Source organism: Dromiciops gliroides, chromosome 3 (genome assembly GCF_019393635.1).
Source record: "Dromiciops gliroides isolate mDroGli1 chromosome 3, mDroGli1.pri, whole genome shotgun sequence".
Classification (NCBI taxonomy): Eukaryota; Metazoa; Chordata; class Mammalia; order Microbiotheria; family Microbiotheriidae; genus Dromiciops; species Dromiciops gliroides.
In genome coordinates, this window is record NC_057863.1 from 93015008 (window position 1) to 93038616 (window position 23609).

Consider the following 23609-nt stretch of genomic DNA (forward strand, 5'->3'; position numbering starts at 1 on the left):
ATTTCAGTCATTCTGGGAAGGTTTTTGGTATTTGCACAATGAGGGATAAAACTAACGAAGGGTAGGATTCATTTGGGGGAAAAAGCAGTTCGGAGAAAGAAGAATGCCAAGAATAAAACCTTTTTTCCAGTCCATTTTATATCTTTGTACCTTTTCTAGCAAAGCCAGCTGAATATACCTGAATTGTCCCACTGTGAAAAAAATTTTTCCCCTGCCTTTGCCCTGGCAGTGTGCTAGGAGACTGGTACCTCCCAGTGGCATATTCTGTTTCCTTTGAACAGTACAGGAGTCCAGTTCTTGTTTCTATCATGTCTATACTCTGTGCTAGGAAGGACTGGTTGTGTGCTGATAACAGAGATTTGACACTGGGGAGGAAAGAAGAGCAATAAAAGAAGTCGGGAATGGAAATGTGCAAATATTAATGGATAAGATGGGAAAAGCCACAAAGGGAAAAAAGAAAGTAGAAAGACACCTTTTTGTCCCCCCTCCCACCTCCTCTTTGAGGAAAGGGAGTAGGGAAAAAGGAGAGAATGAATAAGGTGTTTTTTAAATATGCAAGCTAGAAGAGGGAAAAAGATGGTGAATTGGAGCATAAGGAAAATAGAAGGTGGCAAGGGAGAGAGGCAAGGGAGAAGGTAAGTGAGTCAGAGACCACAAGAGTAAGGAAGGAGGGGCAGGAAAAAGGAAAAGAAGCATTTAAGTATAAAAGGAAGAAAAGAGATGGGGGTAGAGAGGGGTCCACATCCTTTGGTTGTCCTGAGAAATCTTCAATTGCTCCCAGTGGTAGACCTGCCAAAGAGCCAGTGTGTCTCACTGAAGACATGTTACTGACTTTTGTATTAACTTTAATGGGATTCTCTTTCTGATTCCTGGATGACTGGTTGCAGTTTCACTGACACTCTGTGAGATCAAAAAAAGCAAGTGCCAAGCCCTGGTTCTGTCCTGTGTGCCCCCTTGCAGCGTTCTCTAAACTTCTGAACCTGCGCCATCTGCATTTGATGTTTGCCAGTCCTTGCCAACAGGGAGAGTTAGTTGAAAGGGAAAAAATAGTCCTAAGACTTGTCATATTTATAGCAAATACATGAGAGAATGCTGAACAGATAGAAGCATGCCAATTACTTTTTAAAGAGAAATTTCCTTTTGTAGGCAAACTCCTGGGCTATTATGTAAGGACTGCAAATGATGATTTCTAAGAAAGAAATCATCAAGAATAAAAAAATTAACAATGGAACTTATAAGCAAATGTCTTCTCATAAAGTTGTTTAACCTTTTTTAGCCTCAGGTTCAAAAATGGGAATAGTAATGCTCATTTTTTTTTTTTTTGGACAGAGTTATGGTATGGAAACTACTTAAAACCACAATAGACATTTTACTGTGATTTTTAATATTCACTAGTTCATAGCTACTATAGGTATGGGAAAGAATGGTTGACTTTGCTTGATAATTAAGATGTTTTAGCCAAGGCATATGTTGTAGACCCTTCCAAGTCTTTGATCCTTCCCAGGTATGGTCTCTAAATGCTCTCTACCCTCCTTTTGAGGATTCTTAGTGTTTCTTTAAATTTCTGGGTTACCACTGATTGAGGGTGAGGGAGAGAAAAGACACCATGGGGAAGTTTGAGAGACTACATCCTGGTGAGAAATGAAGAGAGATGGCTGACTTGGTCACCTTCTTCACATGAAGGTTCTTGGAAGATTAGTCCAATCAGAAGGAGGGATCCAGGGGGCAAAAGGCACTTAGGGTGTGTAAATTCCAGGGCTGGAGCAAGTATCCATGATGAAGAGTTTTCTAGAGCATGGTGGAGACCTGTTGGGAAATGAATCTGTAAATTAAACTTTTGACAATTTTATAGAGTTTTCTTTGAATGAAATATTTCAGGACTGTTTTTAACTTTGTGTTACTTCTATTTTGTAGGTCATCGGCCATCAATTTGATATCTTTAAATTAAGGCATATGCTTCATTGAGTCTGGAAAGAAGAGTTAGTAGCCAGGTAGGTGTAAAAGTATGCGCGCGCGCTCTCTCTCTCTCTCTCTCTCTCTCTCTCTCTCTCTCCCTCTCTCTCTCTCCCTCTCTCTCTCTCTCTCTCTCTCTCTCTCTCTCTCTCTCTCTCTCTCTCTCTCTCTCTCTCTCTCTCTCCTCTCCCCCCCCCCTTTAGCAACCATAGCTGCAAAGGCAGATTTTCAGTCTTGGGGACTTGATACATTTTGGCATTCACTTCGCTATCACCCTTTTATAACATGTCTGAAAACCTACTATGACAGAATTAGGCCAAATCATGGATGAAGGTGGATGGAGAATGGAGTATCTTCATCAGTCAGTTGTCAGCAAGTATTTATCAAGTGCCTAGAGTCATGTGGAATCATGGAATGTTAGAGCTGGAAGGAACTTCTCAGGTTGTCTCTTTCAACCTTACTTCCCACCCCAATATTTTATAGCTGAGGACACTGGGGCCAGGAAAGGTTAAGTAGACTAAGTGACTCATCTGAGGTCACATAGCAAATATGCATCAGAATTGAGAGCAGAACCCTGGGCCACCAGAGTTTCAGTCTAATTCTCTTTCTCTTGTAGCATGTTGCTTCTACTCATTGCCCAACACCCTGCCATTGGTGTCCTATCTGAGAGGAAAGAGGAGATCTGGTCAGTGGAAAGCTATTTCCTGATGGGCACAGAGTATCCAACGTAGAGCTATAAGTGTTTGTTGACTTATTATTGGGCTGGGTGTATCCATCTGTTCAATATTGACTCTAATGTATGAATAGTGCAGTGTCCACTTCATTGAAAAGTCCTTTCGGTTGTCTGCGTCCCTTTGTCTCAGTCAGCTGCTCTAAATTCTCCTTGCATTTCTCCCCTAACATACATTTATGCCCCATAGCTCTGATCTACCCAGGAAGCTCAGACAGATCATCAGGTTTAATTTTCTATTAACCTTTATTGTCTGGGTTCACCTCCCTGTTGTTGTCTTCTGGAAGGATTAAATAATCCCTATTTGGCCAGTCTCCTTTTGGGATGTAAAACATTATCCTATTGACTATCTCTGTACTGAGGCAGGGCTTGGTAACCTGTAGACAACCAACCCATGGGCTAAAGCTGGTTAAATTAATCATATCACAGTCATCTCATGTTTCTTTTTTAAAAATATTTTCCACAATTACATGTAAAGACAATTTTTTAAACATTCTTTAAAAATGTTGAGTTCCAAATTTTCTCCTTCCCTTACCTGCCCCTTCCCTAAGATTGTAAGCAAAGTGATACAGGTTACATATGAGTATTCATGTAAAACATATTTCCATATTAGTCATGTTGTAAAAGAAGAAACAAACCAAAAGAAAAAAAAGATGGAAAAAATAGAGGAATTGAAAAGTAGTATGTTTTGATCTGCATTCAGACTCCATCAGTACTTTCTCTGAAGGTGGATAGCGTTTTTCATCATGAGTCCTTTGGAATTGTCTTGAATCATCATATTGGTGAAAATAGCTAAGTCATTCATAGTTGATTATTGTACAATGTTGCTGTTACTTTGTACAGTGTTCTTCTGGTTCTGCTCACTTTACTTTGCATCAGTTCTTTTAAATCTGCTTGCTCATCATTTCTTATAACACAATAATATTCCATCACAATCATATACTATAACTTGTTTAGCCATTCCCCAATTGATGGGCATTCCCTCAATTTCTAATTCTTTGCCATGACAAAAAGAGCTGCTAAAATATTTTATACATATATGTCCTTTCCTCCCCTGCTCCTTTTAAAAAATCTCCTTGGGATATAGACCTAGTAGTGGTATTGCTGGAACAAAGGGTATGCACAGTTGGAGGAGGGGTAAGTGCCCTTTGGGCATGATTCCAAATTGTTTTCCAGAAGGTTGGATCAGTTTGCAACTCCACCAACCATGCATTAGCATCCTTATTTTCTCACATCCCCTCCAACATTTGTCATTTTCTTTTTCTGTCACATTAACCAATCTGATGGGTGTGAGACAGTACCTCAGAGTTGTTTTAATTTGCATTTCTCTAATCAATAGTGATTTAGATCATTTTTTCATATGACTATAGATAGCTTTGGTTTCTTCATCTTAAACTGAGAACATATCATCTGACCATTTAATAGAGATCCCTTATGTAGCAAAGTATTCATAGCACTTTTTTTGGGGGCGGGGAGGGTAGTAGCAAAAAATTTGAAACTAAGTGAGTGCCTGTTAATTGGCAAAACAAACTGTGGTTCATGAACATAATATTATGCCCATGGCATTGCTTTTTAAATTTTTGACAATAAGGTCATTGTTGCATTTTTTAAAATAAATAATTATTTTTTAACATTAATTTAAAAAATCATAGTTCCAAATTCTCTCCTTCCTTCTGGCCTCTTTTCCACCCACTATGAAGGCAAGCAATATAGTACACAAAGCACTTTTTAAACCTCGAAGTGCTATATAAATGTCTGATATCACTATCACCACCATCATCATCAAATCTGGCCTTATACATTTGACAGTTACTAACTGTGTGACCCTGGGTAAGTCACTTAACCCTCATTGCCCTGCCCCCCCCAAATGAATGTGACGGCCATATCCATCCCTATTATTATTCATATTATTTTCTTCCATTTCATTGTTCAAAAGCTTTCATAGAATCCTTCTTTGCTTTCTGAATATAATCTATACTCCTAAAACTTGCCCAGTACAATATAGCTCCAGGACACCATTTCAACCTTTTCTCATTTTAATTCCCTTTACATACTTTAGTCTTCAGACAAACTGGACTATATATACACCCTTCTCACAACACATTTAATACCTTCCCAGACACTCTGCTTTTGCTCACAACATGTCATACTTCTGGAATGCCCTCCTCTCATCTCTGTTGAAATTCTATCCTACCTTCAAGACACAGGTCAAATGCTTTATCTTCTGGGAAGCCTTCCCTGACATCTCCAGTGGAAGATGACTGCTTGCTCTGAACTAGTTAGTTCATGGTATATTTACATTATATATTATTATATTATATTTAAATGGTATATTTACATTCTAGTCATCTGTACACAGTCATGAAGTGGCAAGGATAAGGCTTCCTGACCAGAGTATTAAATCTTATCTCCCCAGTTAAATTCTTATATCTTTGGGACCAAGCATCTTCTACCACTTATCATCTCACCTCAGCCTCTTGCCAGGGGAAACAGGAGAAAGAGCTTGGGGCTTGGAGTTGGTAGAGGTAGGGTTTTGGCTCCCATTTATAACACTTAGACTTGTGTGGCTCTGAACGAGTCACTTAACTTCTTGGAGACTCAGTTTCCTGATCTTTAAAAAAGGGGCAATGAATGAACCACCTGCCAACCCCAGGGTCATTGTGAGAAAAGAACTTTTCAAACTTTGAAGAACTATGTCAACATGAGTTATTATTATTATGGCAAGCACGTTGGGCTTAACTCAGGTGCTACTGGATCCTCCCTTTTGTGACTTCCATTCATTACCCACTAGATTATTTTGTATTTGCATATCTTTTTGTATAAGTTACATTCCCCAGGAAATGTAAGGGTTTTTTTTTTGGGGGGGGCAGTTTAGAAGATAGAGACTGCTTTGATTTATTTTTGTGTCCTTATTACTGAGTATGAACAGGCATTTAATAAATGCTTGCTTACTTGCTGAATAAATGAAGTAACTAATAAGTAGCTGAGAAAAATGATTACTGAATGGAATTACAAGTTCAGGGTTAGGGCACTGGCTAAAGGTATCTTTTTTATAATTTGTTTATTTTTAGTAAATATGCATTCATTTTCTCTTCCTCCCATTTTCTCCTCTCCCCCTACTCCTACCTTGAACAAAAAGAAAAGAAAAACAAAATCTTTATAACAAATATGTGTAGTCAAGTGAATCAGATTCCCTCATTGGCAGAGTCCAAAAATGTCTGTCTTATTCTCATCTTGAGTCCATCCCCTCTCCTTTGTCAGGAAGTGGGTAGCTTCGTTGACCTTTTGGAATCCCGGTTGGTGATTGACTACATCAGAGTTCTTTTGTCTTTAAAGGTTGTTTGCCTTTACGACGTTGTTGTTGTAGAACTTGTTCCCCCAGTTCTTCTCAATTAATGCTGTCAGTTCATACAGGTCATCTTAGTTTCCTTTGAAACTGTCCGTTTCATCATTTCTTATGGTACAATAATCTTCTATTTCCATATAATAATTTGTTTAGACATTTCCAAAAAGGTGTACCCTTAGTTTTAGGTGATCTTTTGCTACTATGAAAACAGCCTTTATAAATGTTTTTGTATATATAGATCCTTTTCCTATTTCTTTGACCTCTTTGAGAGTAAAGCCACAGTAAGCAGCTAGGTAGAGTGCAGTGGATAGAGTGCTAGACTTGGAATCAGGAAGACCTACCTAAGTTCAAGTCCTACATCAGATCCTTAGTAGCTGGATAAGTTACTTAATCTCTTTCATTTCATGTTTCCTCATTTGGAAAATGAGGATAATAGCACCAACTTAACAGATTGTTGTGAGATTCAAGTGAAATAACATAGAAAGTACTTAGTAAAGCTGAAAGTGCTATACATTATTATTAGTAGTAGTAGTAGTAGTAATAGTAATATTAGGAGGAGGAGGAGAAGAGGAGGAGGAGGCAGCATAGGAGGAGGACAAGTAGAAGTAGGAGAAGTAGAAGTAGGAGAAGGAGTTGGAGTGATGGTGGTGGTAATTGGAGTCTAGCTGATCAAAGAATATGCACAATTTAGTGACTACTTGGACCTAGTTGCAAATTGCTTTCCACAATTGGTCAAAAGTATCTTAACCCATGCTGACCACTAGCCTCACCCTATCTAGGTTGTACTTTTCTTAAAGAATAAATAGTCCCTGCTGAAGACCATCTTGTAAATGTGAGCTAACTGGTCTCCTAGAAGGGGAACATATAGTGTCCTTGCATTTATTTAATATATCCTCCAGATGTAAGCCACTCTCTCATTAGCCTTCCCTGCTGGAACTGCACATTGAACCTAGAATATAAATGCTGTACCTCTCAGTGCATCAAGATTCCCTTCTAGCTAATTCGATACCATTTAAATCATTCTTAGCTAAGGCATTCTTCCTTCCCAACTGTATCACATTGCTCTTATTAAATTTCACATTCTCTTTCTCAGCTTTAATCTGTAAAAGTGATCCTGAAAAAGATCTATTCCATCTGTGTCTTCTTCCCCATCTTTTTGCCTTCTTAGGGCAGAATTATTTGAATTTATCTTGTGAGTTTGGGAGTTGATAAAAATATTAGAGTACTTGTCTCATAGTAAAGCCCTGAGAGATCCACTCGTTATGGATGTTTATTTGAAAGAAAGATTATTTCTGGCACATAACACTTACGCTATTGTCATTTCTAAATAAGAATTTATTTTCTTACCAGAGAGGAAAGGTAGTGCTTACAGAGGACAAGAAATCTGTCTTATCCAGTGTATAAACTACTACTTGGAAGTAAGGTGGGTGCCTTTGGAAGTTATGCCAAGTCCTTTGGGAAGCTGAAGTATACTTTAGTGGAGGCATGCCTAAGGCAGGATCTTGACTGTAAGCTTGACAAATTGAAAGTCATGGTGCAGTGCCATTTTAATAAAAGGCTCCCTTCAGAGATATTCTGGAACTCAGATATCATTGGGATATCCTGGAATGGGGGTATTAGATGATCTCTAAGTTCCCATCTCATTGTAGATCCTGTGATTATAGGATTATCAATACCACTTAGCCTCACCACACATTCATAGCAATGGAATAATATCAAACTTAACAATAGGAGATTTTAATAATACTTAATAATAACAGGAGCTGGCATTTACATAACATTTTAAGGTTTATAAAGTACTTTGCAAATATATCATTTGATTTTCACAACAATTTACCTGGGAAGTAAATACTATTATTATCCCCATTTTATAAATGAAGAAACAGAGAAAGAAACAGGTTAAGTGACTTGCCCAGGGTCACTCAGCTAGTAAATATCTACTATACTGTGGTACAGTAGATAGAGCACTGAAATTCAAATCAGGAAGACTCATCTTCATAAGTTCAAATTCAACCTCAGACAACCTGGGCAAGTACACGTGGGTCCTTTTCCCTTTTTTAAGATCTCTTTGGAGGGGCAGCTAGGTGGCGCAGTGGATAGAGCACTGGCCCTGGATTCAGGAGGACCTGAGTTCAAATCTGGCCTCAGACACCCAACACCCACCAGCTGTGTGACCCTGGGCAAGCCACTCAAACCCAATTGCCGCACCAAAAAAAAGAAAGAAAGAAAGGAAGGAAGAAAGAAAGGAAGAAAGAAAGAAAGAAAAAAGAAAGAAAAAAATGTGTTTCCATCTATTTTCAGATACTATCACTTCTTAGGAAGAGCTTTTCTTAATGTTCTTAATGTTTTCTTAATGTTCATTCTATTGGTATGAATTTCCCAAAGTATAAAATTTACTTTCATAGATTAGTTTCATTTCAACAACTAAGGATTTATTAATTATGGGATATATAGAAAGCACTGCATTAGTTATTAGAAATAGGAATGAGACATAATCCTTGACCTTAAGGAACTTATTTCTCCAAATCAATAATAAAATCTGAATCGTTTCTAAAATAAAAACTCAGTCTAAGATTTTTATTACACTTGGCTGGGCCCAAATCAAACACTTAGTCAGTCAGTGAAGAAGTGTTTATTGAGCACCGACCATGTGAACAATACTGTGGAACCAGATGTCATGTCAACTTCTAACCTTAACCCATCTGTCCATCCTATTTCATTCCCATTTCATTAGTATTTACTATCTCATACATCATGAAGAATATTATATAATTTGCCATGTAAGTTCATCAGTGACATATTGCTAATGTCTTTATGTGCAATTAACCATTTTTTCCCCTGTCGTCATAATACCCGAAACAAAATGGCCATAGTACAGGCTGGTTAATTTCTTGATAAATGAATTGTAAATAATCAATCCTAAGTCTTTTTTTTTTGTTGTTGGTGAGGCAATTGAGGTTAAGTGACTTGCCTAGGGTCACACAGCTAGTAAATGTTAAGTGCCTGAGGTTGGATTTGAACTCACGTCCTCCTGAATTCAAGGCCAGTGCTCTATCCACTGTGCCACCTAGCTGCCCCTCAATCCTAAGTCTTAACCATTTGTGCATCATGGACCCCTTTAGGTCTGGTGAAGGCTATGAAACCCCTTCTCAGATTCATGTTTTTAAATGCATAAAATACATAGAATTAAAAAGGAAACCAATTATATTGAAATAGAGTTATCAAAATATGAGAAAAATCAAAATCACAGATGCCTTGAAATCTAGCCACAGGCCCACAATACCAGGGTTCTGTGGACCCCAGCTTAAGAATCCCTGGTGTAGACCAACCGTTGTATGAACCATTATTTTTCATTAGACTTTGACACAATCAACCTTAAATTCCTTTTTATGTATTCCAAAATTTCTTACATATTTTCTTAAATGTACTAGTCTATAATGCCACATTTTTAAGAGTTCATGTTAAAAGAAGGGCAATATTTATTGTTTTTATTCATAGCTAGTACTTCTATTATCCAACCCCTCCCTAAAAACATTAACAATCCAGAAGCATAATCAGGAGTACCTTGACAGCACAGACTAATTTATAATTTCTTGGTCTCTGTCTAATTTTATTCCATATATTCCATTTTTCACTAATCTCGACTGCTTCAGCATAGCCTCATTAAAACCCAGGAACTTGTCTGCCAAGGAAATATTAGTTTCTTCTTCATAAAGTTCTGATACTACAGAAACACCATTTCCCTGCCCATTCTATCTGTTACCTAATTAACTCAATGAGGTTTGTTTTAGAATTGTTACATTAGAGAAACATTGTAGTGTTGCAAGGGTATTTTAATTATAGAAATACCCTTTGGAATCAAAACCTTATAAGCTTTTCTTTTTAAGTAGTTTTAATATGGTAACAGAAGCGTGTGACGACTAGTGAGGGGATAATGGTGTGCTCATATGGTAAGCACTTAATAAGTTTGTTGTCTGATTAACTGACTCTCCCAGATCTCCTCCTGCCCTTCCAATTGTGCCTCCGCAGAGTCTTTCTTTCATTGTTTTCTCTTATTCCACCCCCTTAATGCAGGCATTCTGTAAAACAATAACTTTTACTTCTTTCTCTACTCACTTCCTCAATTATGGCATGCACCCCTACTCCTGTCCAAGTCTTTGGTTTTAGCTTTAGTCTCAGAACTCTAAGAACTACATTTTGCATGTATTGATTTTCTAATTGCTTGCTGGACATTACTTAGGCGTCTTACTGGAAATTCAATATATCTCAAACTGATCTCATCAACATGCTTTCAAATCAGCTCTTCCTCCTGAGTTCTCTTTCTCTATTATTGGCACCATCATTCTGCTATCCAGTAAGGTTTAAAACATCCAAGGCATACATATGACTAATTCCCGTTTTTTCTTTCCTTGGATCTTTTTTGCCATTAAGTTCTCTTGATTCTTAATTACCTGTCTTTCACATGTTTTTCCTTTTCAACCCACTGCCACCACCCTCATCCCATCTTGCCTGGACAATTGTGGGCACTACCTAACTTATTTTTCTAGGCTCTTGCTACTACAATCCATTTTCCACATCACCCTCAGAGGTTCCCCCCCCTTTTTTTTTTTGGTTGGGCAATGAGGGTTCAGTAACTTGCCCACGGTCACACAGGTAGTAAGTGTCAAGTGTCTGAGGCCAGATTTGAACTCAGGTCCTCCTAAATCCAGGGCCGGTGCTTTATCCACTCTGCCATCTAGCTGCCCCCAGAGTTCCCTTTCTTAAAGCACTACTTAGATCCTGTCACTTAACTGAGGTGCAATGTACAAAGGGAATCACATTTTACTTGGAGTCTGAGTCTGATTTTAATTCTGACTCTACAAAGTCATTTCATCTCCTCCAAATCCCAGGTTCCTCATGTGTAAAAATGGAGATACTAATACTTGCATTTCCTACCTCATGTGAGTCAACATGGCATAAAGAGCTATCTACCAAGTAAAAAATACTGTGACATGTGTCCTGTGCTATCTCAGGCAAATTATTTAAACTCTCAGTTTCCAGAACAACTCTCTAAGACTTTCTAAGTTTTATAGAATGCTTCAACCCTTATGAAGAGGGAATTTTCTTTTTCTTTTTTTTTTGGGGGGGGGCAATGAGGGTTAAGTGACTTGCCCAGGATCACACAGCTAGTAAGTATCAAGTGGTTGAGGCTGGATTTGAACTCAGGTCCTCCTGAATCCAGGGCCAGTGCTTTGTCTACTGTGCCACCTAGCTGCCCCTGAAAGGGACTTTCCTTTAATGGGGGTTCCACAGTCCCCAAATCAAACAAATAAAAATTATCTCATAGGAATTTCTCTGAGTGCTGAATTAGAGAATGTAAGTAAAGTACTTTGAAAGCTGTAAAAGTCTATATAAATGTAAGCTGCTTCTTTTTGTTGTTCTTGCAGAAGACTTCTGGCTCCTCTTATTTCCTACTGAAAACATTCTGAATTCCTTACCCCACAGTTCATGACTCTCAAAGCTCTGCTCGAAATTTACCTCTCTCCTTCATTTTCTCTCACCCCTTTCACATAATCCCCACATTCTAGTCAAACTGAACTATTTATTCACTCTCTCCCAAACGTATCTTGTGGTTTCCTGTCTCTGTGCCTTAGCTTTCTACAACTCCCTCTACCTGAAATACTCTCTCCCACATCATTGCCTGTGGAGACCCTATTAGTCCAAGTGAAATGTTTCCTCCCTTTTTCCATTTCCTATGCAGAATCTCCGTTTTTGGTAGGGAGTAGGTAGAGGTGATGGACTAACTTGTGGAGGCATGGTGTGAAGATAGAGTAGGAAGAACAGGCAGGGACATGTGGAACAGTGAGAATCAGTATCTGAAAATGTTAAACAAGCTTCAATGCATGGGTTTAAGTGATGTGAGTGAGAGATTTAGAAAACCATTAAAACAAACATGGGGCGAGGTTGATAATGAGTGACAGATGACATCTGGCTTTGGCATGTGATGTGACAGGAAAAAGAAAATGTGTTTTATGTATTTTGAGTTAAGATTCCTCTTTATTAAAGAAGGTGGGGGGAAATGCTTGGTCAAGTTGAACGTTCCTCAAGACCATGAAGACAGAGACAATAAGGGGAATTCAGAGATATATTTGTGAACTGGAAGGAGATATTGATTAAAGTATTAGTATATTTGGGAATAATGAAATGAAATTAATTAAATCAAATCCAATTAATACTGGATGTAATAGGCTTTGTTTCCTCCATTCAGTTTTACTCTTTTTTGATTGAGTTGATGATGAAGTCAATCAGGCCATGAAAAAGAAGAAACAACAACTAGCATTTATATATAGCACTTTGTTTGTAAAGCACTTCATAAATATTATCTCATGTATACTCACGATAGCAGTGAGAAGTAGGTACTATTATCAGCCTCATTTTACAGATGAAGAAACTGAGGCAAATTAAGGTTAAATGATTTGCCTAAGGTCAGATAGTGAGCATGGTTCTGAAGCAGGATTCAAACTTAGGACTTCTTAGACTCGAAGTCCAGCACTCTATCTGTCCTACCTAATACTGATGTTCATTACTAAATCTTTAATGATTATTCTAGTGGAAGCTCAATTAGCTGGAACTTTTTTATACCTTTTCAAGGAAGAAAAGGTTAAATCTAAGAAAACAATATGATGACAGGGATTTCATAAAAAATATAGAGTTAGCAAAATTTCAATGATTCGTCCTTCAAAATATTTCTTCCTTTCCATTGTGCTACCAACACTCTTGTCCAGATTCATCACCTCATTGCCTGGTTACTGTAGTAACCTCCTGAGTACCTAGCTACCTTCCCCAATCTCTGCCATTTACTTTATTTTACATTAGATTAATCTTTCTAAAATACCTATTTTCATCTTGTTGCTACCTGTTCATGAAGTTTCACTATCTCCCAATTGCCAAATGGATAATTTCTTACCTTTTCTGAATGACATTCAAGGCCTCTAAAATCTCCCTTCATGGTTAGCCATACCCACTTTTACTTTTGCTACCCCCAATACAAACTTTGTGGTATATCCTGGCAGTTTTTCTTATTGACCCCTGGACTTTGCATGGTCTTTTTCATCTTTAATCATATAGTTTCCCTCTTCTAGAGTATACTCTTCCCCTCATTCCCAAATACTACCATCTTTTAAGCCCTATCTGAAATTCTTCCTTGTTCATGGGGTCTTCCTCCTAACAGTAATTTGTCCCTCCTGACTTCATGTTGCATGTAATGCCCTTACAAGTCATTTTAGTCCTTAGTCATAGACTGATTATGTGTGTGTGTCTGTGTATACCATTTCATGTGCATATGTCTTGTCTAGCCAACAAAATATGAAAGCCCTTCTAGGACAAGGAATGTGTCATCTATGCCCTTTTCATTCCTCCTGCTATTTAATGTCCAAGTGGTCAATAATGACTGATTGAGTTGACAGACAGTGAGAATGGGCATGAATTCAAATGCACATTGGATTGACCAGTGCACAGATGAATCCCAGTGAATTCTATTAAAATGGTATTATTTCTTTATCTTGCCAAGCCAGACAAATGTCCAGGATAGGGGAAGAAAGATGTAGGTTGACTTTCACTATTTGCTTTCCAACTACCATAAAATATTAGAATTGTTGTTAGTGGGGTAAAGTGGCAGTGATGGTAGATGGGGGGAGAATGGTGGTGGTATTATTCCTCATTTCTGCGTCATGGTGAAGAGGAATGGAGGCTCTGGACCATTCCTGCACCTTTACTTTTTCTTTTTGTGGGGGGGCAATGAGGGTTAAGTGACTTGCCCACAGTCACACAGCTAGTAAATGTCAAGTATCTGAGATTGGATTTGAACTCAGGTCCTCCTGAATCCAGGGCTGGTACTTTATCCACTGCGCCACCTAGCTGCCCCCTACCTTTACTTCTTATATTTCCTGGGGTTGGAAACAAGTGGTCTCTGAGGTAGCACGAAATAGGAAAGGGGACAGATCTGATTGTTTCTGTTGTTATAGTGCTTTTTAAAATCTGAGGTCTGGGGGCAGCTAGGTGGCCCAGTGGATAAAGCACCAGCCCTGCATTCAGGAGGACCTGAGTTCAAATCTGGTCTCAGACACTTGACACTTACTAGCTGTGTGACCCTGGGCAAGGCACTTAACCCTCATTGCCCTGCAAAAAAAAAAGGTGTGAGGGTTAAGCCATAATCTGTGAAGCTCTGATTATTCTAGGCTAGGGAAAAATAAGAGGTTGTATAATTTAAGACAATATAAAAAGTATTTGTGTGTGTGTGTGTGTGTGTGTGTGTGTGTGTGTGAGTGAGTGTGTGTGAGAGAGAGAGGGAGAGAGAGAGATGGAAATGAATAATAGAACATTTTGGAATTATCAGGGACTTCGGTTTTCTCTTCCCGTTCTCCCCAGCAGCATGGCTAACTGAGAGTTAGCAATAGTCTATCAGAAAAAAAAAAAACAACAACAAAAACATCAAAAGATATATGTTCTGGGTTCTTTAAGGAATAGCTAGAAGGAAACAAAAACACTGAATATTCTCTTGCTCAGCTAAGGATTTAGTTTTGTTCAGCTAAGGGAATAGACCTATCAAGTGCCCTCCATTGCTAAGACTTAGATTTGAAACAATGGCTCCTTAATTTGCTACTCTGTTAATGGCTGGCTGATTTGTTCCTTTTTTCCAGGCCTCTGATATATTCTTAAAAACCTCTTAGGGGTTTTATCCTTTCAGTCTGAGGTATTTGTGCTTCATTTTGCCTTTTGTTCTTCAAACACCTTCGTCTCCTTTCTTTCATCTTTTGAGTGGTTCAGAATAAATCTGCCTATGGTGTGCACTAAATAATTTGGATAAGGCTCGTGACAAGTTTTGATGATGTTAAGCCTCTCAGAATCCTGGAAAATATTCCCAGCTTGGGTTAGTGGAAGATTAATGAAGATCTTCAAAGTTCTAATTTTTTAAAAAATGTACATTGTCTCTACTGATGATTGATAAATATTAGCATTCTTCTATGCCAGTATTATTGCTTACAATTGCAGAGCTTTGCAAAATGTGGAGGATGGCTCCCTGCTGTTTCAAGGGAAGCAAAATATTATTTGTCCCCAACTTATTTGATTATTAAGGGCAGCTAGGTGGAGCAGTGGATAGAGCGTTGGGCCTGAAGTTAGGAAGTCCTAAGTTCAAATGTAGCCTCAGACACTTACTAGCTGTGTGAGCCTGGCAAGTAACTTAACTCTGTTTGCCTCAATTTCCTCATCTGTAAAATGAGCTGGAGAAGGAAATGGCAAACCATTCCAGTACCTTTTCCAAGAAAATTCCAAATGGGGATCACAAAGAGTCTGACATAATTTAAAAAAATGACTAATGGATATTAGTTTATTAGGTTGCTAATTTTTCAAAATACATCTATAAGAATACATGTACTTTGTGAATGAATAAAAATGGTAACTGTATCTAAGGAAATATATGTGTTACTCCTAAATGAGTTGCATATTTACATGATATCATTTGCTTAGGTAGTAGAAAGAGTAGGCTCAACTTCTTGTGGAATTCATTTGAAATGTGTGTTGGGTGGGGTAGGTGGGTATGCTTGCACAGAGAGATGAGGCAGAGATAACAACAGTGTGACTTAGCTCAAAGAAGATCATACAGAACTGAGTAATTGTTCCAATATCCTTATCACCTTCTATGTCAGAATATTTTGGGCATTGGGTCAAAAACTTTGGTGGTGGTATGAGCTACAAATGACTAAAAGCCCAGGTAAGGCCTGTTAAGGGTTAAAATTCTAGCTAAACTGTCTAAAATATCTAATGAGTGGTCGCCAATAAATTATAAGCTTTAGCAAGAGTTAGACTTTTAAGCATTTATTAAGGAGAATAAGAATTTGATAAAGAGAGAGAGAAAGGCCTAGATTTCTATCTATTAAAGGGAGAGCACATTTCTAGCTCCGCTCTCCACCAGAGTCCAGAGGAAAAAGCACGAGACTGATCGCCAGTCTCTTCCTTCCTCCTCCCACTAGCCCGCGTCACTTCCTGACGCCAAAGAAAAGACTCCTGGTCTTGCCCTCAAAGACCTTCGCTTCATGGGAGGAACTCTTCTACAGTAAGTCTCCAGGAGGTGGCGTCATTCCAATCCTTACAGGCCTTAAGGAAATGGACCAGAGATAGCTCATTGCCCTTTCCCTCCTCTGCTCTACCATATTTTTAACTTTATTTTGACCAATACTTTTTATTTTGATGAGGCAGTATGGTAGACTGGATGGAATACTGGAGTTGGAGTAAGGGAGACCTGGGTTTGAATCTAGCCTCTGTCATTGATAAATTCTGTGACAAGTCATTTAGCCTGTCTAAATCTCTACTAACTTTCCAATACTTATCTGCTAAACTATGAATGGATTCATCAATGAAATCACAAATCTTTGACTCAAATGTTTTTGTTTTGACCCAGTGGGAATATCCTTCCCCCAAACTCTACTTCAACTCTTTCATATGCATACATACATGTAAACAGAACATTGCCTCAAAAACAATTAAACAGAATCACAAAGTAGATGAATGAGTGATAATACATTCTTTTAAAAACTTTTATAGTTTATTATTTGTTACCAGAAGGGAAAAATGTATACTTCAATTTAGATTATATGGTACATTGTCCATTATATTTTTTTGTACTTTTGTTCATTTTAATTTTGGCTTCATTTCCATTTTTGGTAGCCATTTTTGACCCTGTTTTTTTTTTTTGTTTGTTTGGTTTTTTTTTTTTAGTGAGGCGATTGGGGTTAAATGACTTGCCCAGGGTCACACAGCTAGTAAGTGTCAAGTATCTGAGGCCGGATTTGAACTCAGGTACTCCTGAATCCAGGGCCGGCGCTTTATCCACTGCGCCACCTAGACACCCCGACCCAGTTTTTTTATACTCTATCTTTTCAGACAAACCTTTCTATATTTCTCTGAATTTTTGTTATTTGTGGTTCATTTACCATTCTTGTTTTTTGTTTTTTGTTTTTTAGTGAGGCAATTGGGGTTAAGTGACTTGCCCAGGGTCACACAGCTAGTAAGTATTAAGTGTCTGAGGCTGGATTTGAACTCAGTCACTCCTGACTCCAGGGCCGGTGTTCTATCCACTGCACCACCTAGCTGCCCCCATTTACCATTCTTTATAGCATAATAATATCTACAGTAAGCTGTGTAGTGCGTTTCGTAACGCACTGAAGCAGGACCTGAGTTCAAATTGAGCCTCATACAGTAGCTTTGCAACTGTGGGCAAGTCACTTAAAGCTGTGGGCCTCAAATTCCTTATCTGGGACAATAATAGCACTTACCTCTCAAAGTTGTAAGGATCAAAGTTGTAAAGTACTTAGCACAGTTCTTGGCACTTAGTGAGTACTTAATTAATGCTTTCTTGCTTGCTTGTTTGCTTGTTTGCTTGCTTCCTTCCCCTCCTTCCATTGGATTCACATGTCACAGTTCAGCCACTTTTGACTTTTAATGAATATACTTTGCTTCCAACTTTTTGCTTTTATAAATGTTATTGTTGTGAATGAACATTTTGTCCTTTGGGGTCTTTTCTTATTGACACTAGCCATTGATGGAGGCTGTAAAACTTGTAGTGGGATCACTTGGTCAAAGGGTAGGGATAATTTAGCAAGTTTTCTTACATAATTCTAATTGCCTTCCAGTATTATTGGAGATTTCATCACTCTACCATCCATGAATTTTCATGTCCATCTTCCCATAATCCCTTTAGATTTAATTTTCCCAACTTTTACTATTTTTGCCAATTTGATAGGCATGAGATAACACACTGGAATTGCTTTAATATATGTTTAATATCTTGACAAAGTTACTGGAGTGGTTTGCCATTTCTTTCTCCAGATCATTTTAGAGTTGAGGAAACTGAGGCAAACAGGGTTAGTGGTTTTGAACAGCTTTTCATATAGTTCTTGATAATTTGCATCTGTTATGTCCTTTGACCACTTGCCTAAGAAGGAATGTCTCTTAATTCTAAAGATTTATGTCAAATCCCTAGTGATGTTTAATATCAGACATATCTGAGTTCTTTAATGAAAATATTTTCCCCAATATATATCTTTTCTTATTACTCTAGCAGTATTGTTTCTATTTGTGGAAAGGGACTTCATTTTTATATGGTCAATGTGTTTTTTTTGTTTTTTTGTTTTAGTGAGGCAATTGGGGTTAAGTGACTTGCCCAGGGTCACACAACTAGTAAGTGTTAAGTGTCTGAGGCCGGATTTGAACTCAGGTACTCCTGACTCCAGGGTAGGTGCTCTATCCACTGCGCCATCTAGCTGCCCTGTCAACGTGTTTTTTAAAAAAAATAATTGCTATGTGTATTTATTATGTTTCTTCCTATACACAGTTGTAAAAGTTAAGAAACTTACTCTTTAGGGTTTTTTTTCACATTAGAAAAAATTGTCATGTATATTTAAATTGTTCAAAAGTTTGGAATAAATTTTTGTATATGGTATAAAATGCTGGCATACATCTATTTTCTATCAATTTCCCACCCAGTTATCCCAATCGTTCTTTTAGTCCTTTCTGCAATTGATTTATTTTTCAGTTTTTAAGCACTGCATTGCTACATGTGTTTCTTTCTACATCTTGCTTCTCTAATTTAATCTACTAACCTCTTTTATCTTTTTAAAAATTGAGTACTAGATAGGATTTAAAAATTCATTATGCTTTGTAATTCCTTTTGATATTCCTTACCTTTTGTTCCTCATAATATTTGTAATAATTTTGTCTAATTCTTGTATCCTTTTGTCAATTTGATGAATCTAACAATAAATCTGCATTCAAATACAGATAGTATCATCATTTGTATTATATTGAGGCCATTCAGACACAAATAATGTCTCTTTAATTATTTATTATCCTTTATTCCTGTAAGCATTATTTTTCAGTCTCACTTATATTTTGTCTTAGTAAGTTAATTCCTAAATATTTAATGTATCTTTTCTTTTGAATTTATTTTTATTTATATGTATTATGGCTATATTTATTAATGTAGTTTTGTTATTGTTGTTGTTGGCTTTCTAGGGTTTTCTAAGTAGACCATCATATTATCTGAATTAATTTTGCCTTATCTTGCTGTGTTCCTTTCATTTCTTTTTCTTGGCTTATTGCTGTAGTTAGCATTTCCAATCATAATCCAAATAATACCATTGTAAATGGTGGGCATCTTGCTTTATGCCTCATTATAGGAAACGTTTCAAATGTGTCTGTGCTACATGTACTTCGTTTAAAACGATTATTTTTGAAATATTAAAAAATGTTCTTTTCATTATTTTGCTATGTTTTGTAGAATGTCTTTTTTGTTTTTATTTTTATTTTGTAGAATGTCATTTGTGCATCTACTAATGTAATTATATCTTTTTGTTGTACTTTACTGTCTCCAGATCCAAACTATAAGGATACATATCATCTCCATCATTATAGCTTCTACTGACATTATACTTGACCTGCACTGAGAGAGCCCAAGGAAGATGCGATCACATTGCAATGCATTTTTTAACTACAAAAAACCCAATCATTTTATCTACTTGCTCAATAGTCTATTCAATTTTAAACATATAGAATCATAGTAGAATAACAATTTGTGTTTTGACCATTATTATCTGAACTCCATTAAATAGAAGAACGAGAATAATAATGTAAACAAAAACATAGTACATTGAGATAACATGAAGGATTTTTGAGTCAGGAAAACATGGGCCTCAAACACTATGTGAGCCTGGGGGAGTCACTTCATATCTGGCTTCCTTAGTTTCTTTTTTCCCTTAGTTTCTTTATAAAATAGGGTGTCATTGTTGAGTTATTTCAGACTCTTCATGACCCCTTTTGGGGTTTTCTTGATAAAGATATCGGAGTGAATTGCCATTTCCTTTTCCAGCTCATTTTACAGAAAAAGGAACAGGTGAATAGGGTTAAGTGACTTGCCCAAGGTCACATAGCCAGGAAGTGTACAAGGCTGGATTTGAACTAATGAAGAAGAGTTCTCCTGATGTTAATTAAGCTCAGTGCCCTATCCACTGCACCACCTATTTTATTTTTTGTTTTTTGACTAGATAAAAGAGGCCATTCTTTGCCTCATTTTTTTACTCAGCCTTAATTAACTGAATGGGCTTTGCCTTAGGCAAACTGAGACCTGGGAAATACCTTAGCTTAAAAAGTTTCCCACTTCATCTGGGGCCATCTCTAGTCGTTCTGATCTATATCTTGCCACTGGACCCAGATGACTCTGGAGGAGAGAGCAAGGTTGATGGCTTTGCACAGCCCTGCCTCACTTCAATCCAGTTCAATGCTGATCATGACATCACCTCCCAATGTCATGGTTATCTTAGAGAATGAAGGACAAACAACAACTACAACATAAAATGGGGATGTTAATAGCATCTACCTCATAGGATTGTTATGAGGATCAAATGAGAGAGCATAGAAAGTGCTTTGCAAACCTTAACACACTATATAAATGCTAGCTTTTAGACTGATCTTCACAACAACCCTAGGAATTAGATAGGGCTGGTATTATCCCCCCATTTTGCAGATAATGAAACTGACACTCAATGGTTAAGCAACTTGTCTAAAGTCACTCATTTAGGATTTTAGACCTGGGAGCAGGAGTCTCATCTTCTTATTCCTCATTATTTATTCTATCCACTGATACTCTAGATGAGGAAGTTATTAAAGGGTTAATGTTAGTTGAGGAAAGATAATAAGCTCCATTTCAGTTATGCTTAGTTTTTAACTGACATCTGTCCCCGTGGAGATAACTACAGCCAGCCAAAAATAGAGGACTGGAGTGAAGGTTAGAGGTTAGGGCAGGAGATGTAGGTCTGAGAGTCCTCTGTGTACACATAATAATTGAAACCATGTGGGTAGATGAATATGCTATATCGGTTGGTGGAAAGAGGGAAGAGGGATGGCTCTGGGCCAAATATTGTGAGATAGCTGGAAGTAATCACATATGGAAATCAGGAAGGCAGAAAAGGAGTAATGTAGGAGAGGTATCACAACCATTAAATTGTTTGATTTAATTTGTAAATGAGTTGTCTGTTTCTTGACAGCTGACTGTAAGCTTTGTACTTTTGAAGACAAAATAAAGGAAGAAGTAAGTTCTTCCCCTAGGGCTTAGAATGTAAGGAGGATATATATTATAAGGCATTTTTTCTCCCAGACGTCTGCCAGTCTACACAGGTACCTGGTGCCCAGCAGAATTTTCCTAGGCTCCACCAAGTTTACCAGTGTCACTAATCCCCATGGCTTCATGCAGGGAATTGTGAGAAAGCTTCCAAAAAAAGTCTCATCTGCTTTGGTGGGTGAGGAAGGAGAATGATGGAGTAAGTTTCTTTTAGGAAAATTTTGTGGTTAATCATAATCCTCCTATCCGGTGTTATGAAGCAATGGGATCTATTTAGCTTTCTGTTATAATCAGAATCAAAGTACGAAAAAAATATTTTTTCTGACCTTTCAGAGTCTGTTATTTATGTTCCCTATGGTTAAGAAAAAGAAAAAGGAAAAAAAAAAAAGCGTGGTCAGCTATATTTTGCCCAAATGTTCTCAGTGATGAGATGATGGTGAAACAATGAATTCCTTCTGTTGTGTTAATGGTTACAGAATTTTACCTCCGAAATTATTCCCCTTCCAAATGAATTAGCATGAGATAAATAGGGTGATAGGCAGTGCAGAAGAGGGAAGAGTTGCTTTTATAATTGTGTATGGAGTGCCCAAGAAGGCCTCCGTTTTGTTAAAGCGGACACACACACACACACACACACACACACACACACACACACACACACACTATTTTAGAAAGGGAGATGGATAACACTTTGAATTTACTAAATCATCAGCATGTAGAAACGTGGCCAAGCGCCTGTTTAGTAGAGCGTGTGACAGTTGCATGGAATATGGAGGAGTTAATATTTTCTGAAATAACTTTCCTGCTGGAATTTACTGCCTTCTGTATATATAAATTTGAAACATTAATGCGCTATTCTAGATGTTTACATTTAATATGCATGCAAATTCGGGATGCATCGTAGGTGCGGCGAACATCATTTACGAATGCTCACTTTCCGTGTGTGTTAGTAATTTCAGCTGCTTTAAAAATTAATACTTTAAAGAAATACACATTTTAAAGTATTTGTAATGATTACCTTTGGTTTGAACAGAAAACAATATTCAACTACTCCTCTCTCAGGGGGGAGAAATGTTGTAATGTTTAACAAAGTTATGCAGAGTGTCAAAGGTTAGAATATTTTTGTTTATCTTTACTATGAATTGGTTTAGATTAGGTGTTGCAGATAATTGTCTCAGTTAACAATGCTGGAAAATATGGTGTTTACAATGAGTGATTGCAAGCTATGACATTTTGGTTCCATTATGGATGAGTCATTCCTGTAATAAACATACACTGTGTTACAGAGCCCCAGAATGGATTTTTAAATGTAAAAAGATAAGTAGGACACAATATAACCAAAATCCTAGAAAGAGAGAGGCCCAGATAGAGACTTTGGAGTAGCTTTAGCTGTCATTTAGGCTTGTTGTCTTGACAACTAAAATACAGCCATCATGTCGTTCCCCAGGCAGGAAACCTTAGGGTCACCTTTGACACTGCCCTGCCCTTTCCTCCTCCCTCATCCAATCCGTCAGTGAATCCTGCATCTGCGACTTCCCCAACTTTGGATTTTCATTTCCCTTTGTGGGATCTCCAAAGATCAAGCATTGCTCTCTCTGCAGTTGCTTCTGCTGCAAGGACTTTTGGGCATCCCGGGTGCTCACCTTTTCAGCCAAATGAAACCAACGGAACCCCAAATCTTCCTTTTTCTCCTATCGCATAAATTATGTCATCCTTCCCATTCCACAAACCTCCTGTGGCTCCATACCATCCTCTGCGTCAAAATAAGCTCATTCTTTGTCCTGTAAGTTGGCCTTGTCATATAATTCTCTTTATTTTCTCCTGTATTCTTTCTTCTATGTTACCCTTACTTCATGTCTCTCCTTATTGTTTACTCCTATATACTCCTATTTGTATTTGAAATGGTTTTCCTTTCCATTTGTATCCACATGCTTTCTTCCCCCTTTGTGACATTACAGTCCCTTCCTCTTCTCCACAATTACTTCTCTTTAAATGAGAATGAACAGCTAAGTGGTGCAGTGGATTGAAGGCTAGAATCAGGAAGATGTAAGTTCAAACCTAATACTTAGTAGCTGTGTGATCTTGGGTAGGTCACTTAACCTGTTTTCCTCAGTTTCCTCCACTGTAAAATGGTGATAATAATGGTACCTACCTTGCAGGATTGTTGTATCTGATGAGATCATATTTGTAGATGTGTTAATTAAATTATTGGGGGGCTAGGCTGTTTTTCTAAAATATTACTCCTTATAAATTAATGGCCATTGCACCTGTTTTGGCAGTAAGCATTTAATATTAAATAATATCACATATTAATAAAGTGTTAACTGTGTGTTTTCTTGATTCCCCCACTAGTCACAGGCTTACAGGCCTAAACAATAACATACCCAGTGTGGAGAATAAAAGAGAGTCCTGGGAAGAAGAGAGCCAAG

General features: G+C 37.6%; 1 protein-coding gene across 4 annotated transcripts in view; it reads left to right on the forward strand.

Moving 5' to 3' along the window:
* ENOX1 (ecto-NOX disulfide-thiol exchanger 1) overlaps positions 1-23609 on the forward strand; it is a 697060-nt gene that overhangs the window by 125254 nt on the left and 548197 nt on the right. For 3 of the 4 annotated variants that reach the window (XM_043998993.1, XM_043998992.1, XM_043998994.1), the window contains exon 2: positions 1915-1991. The gene's annotated coding sequence lies outside the window, so the exon portion shown is untranslated. Of the gene's footprint in view, positions 1-1914; positions 1992-2592; positions 2639-23609 lie in introns of those variants that run through there. The other variant, XM_043998995.1, reaches the window with a different exon arrangement.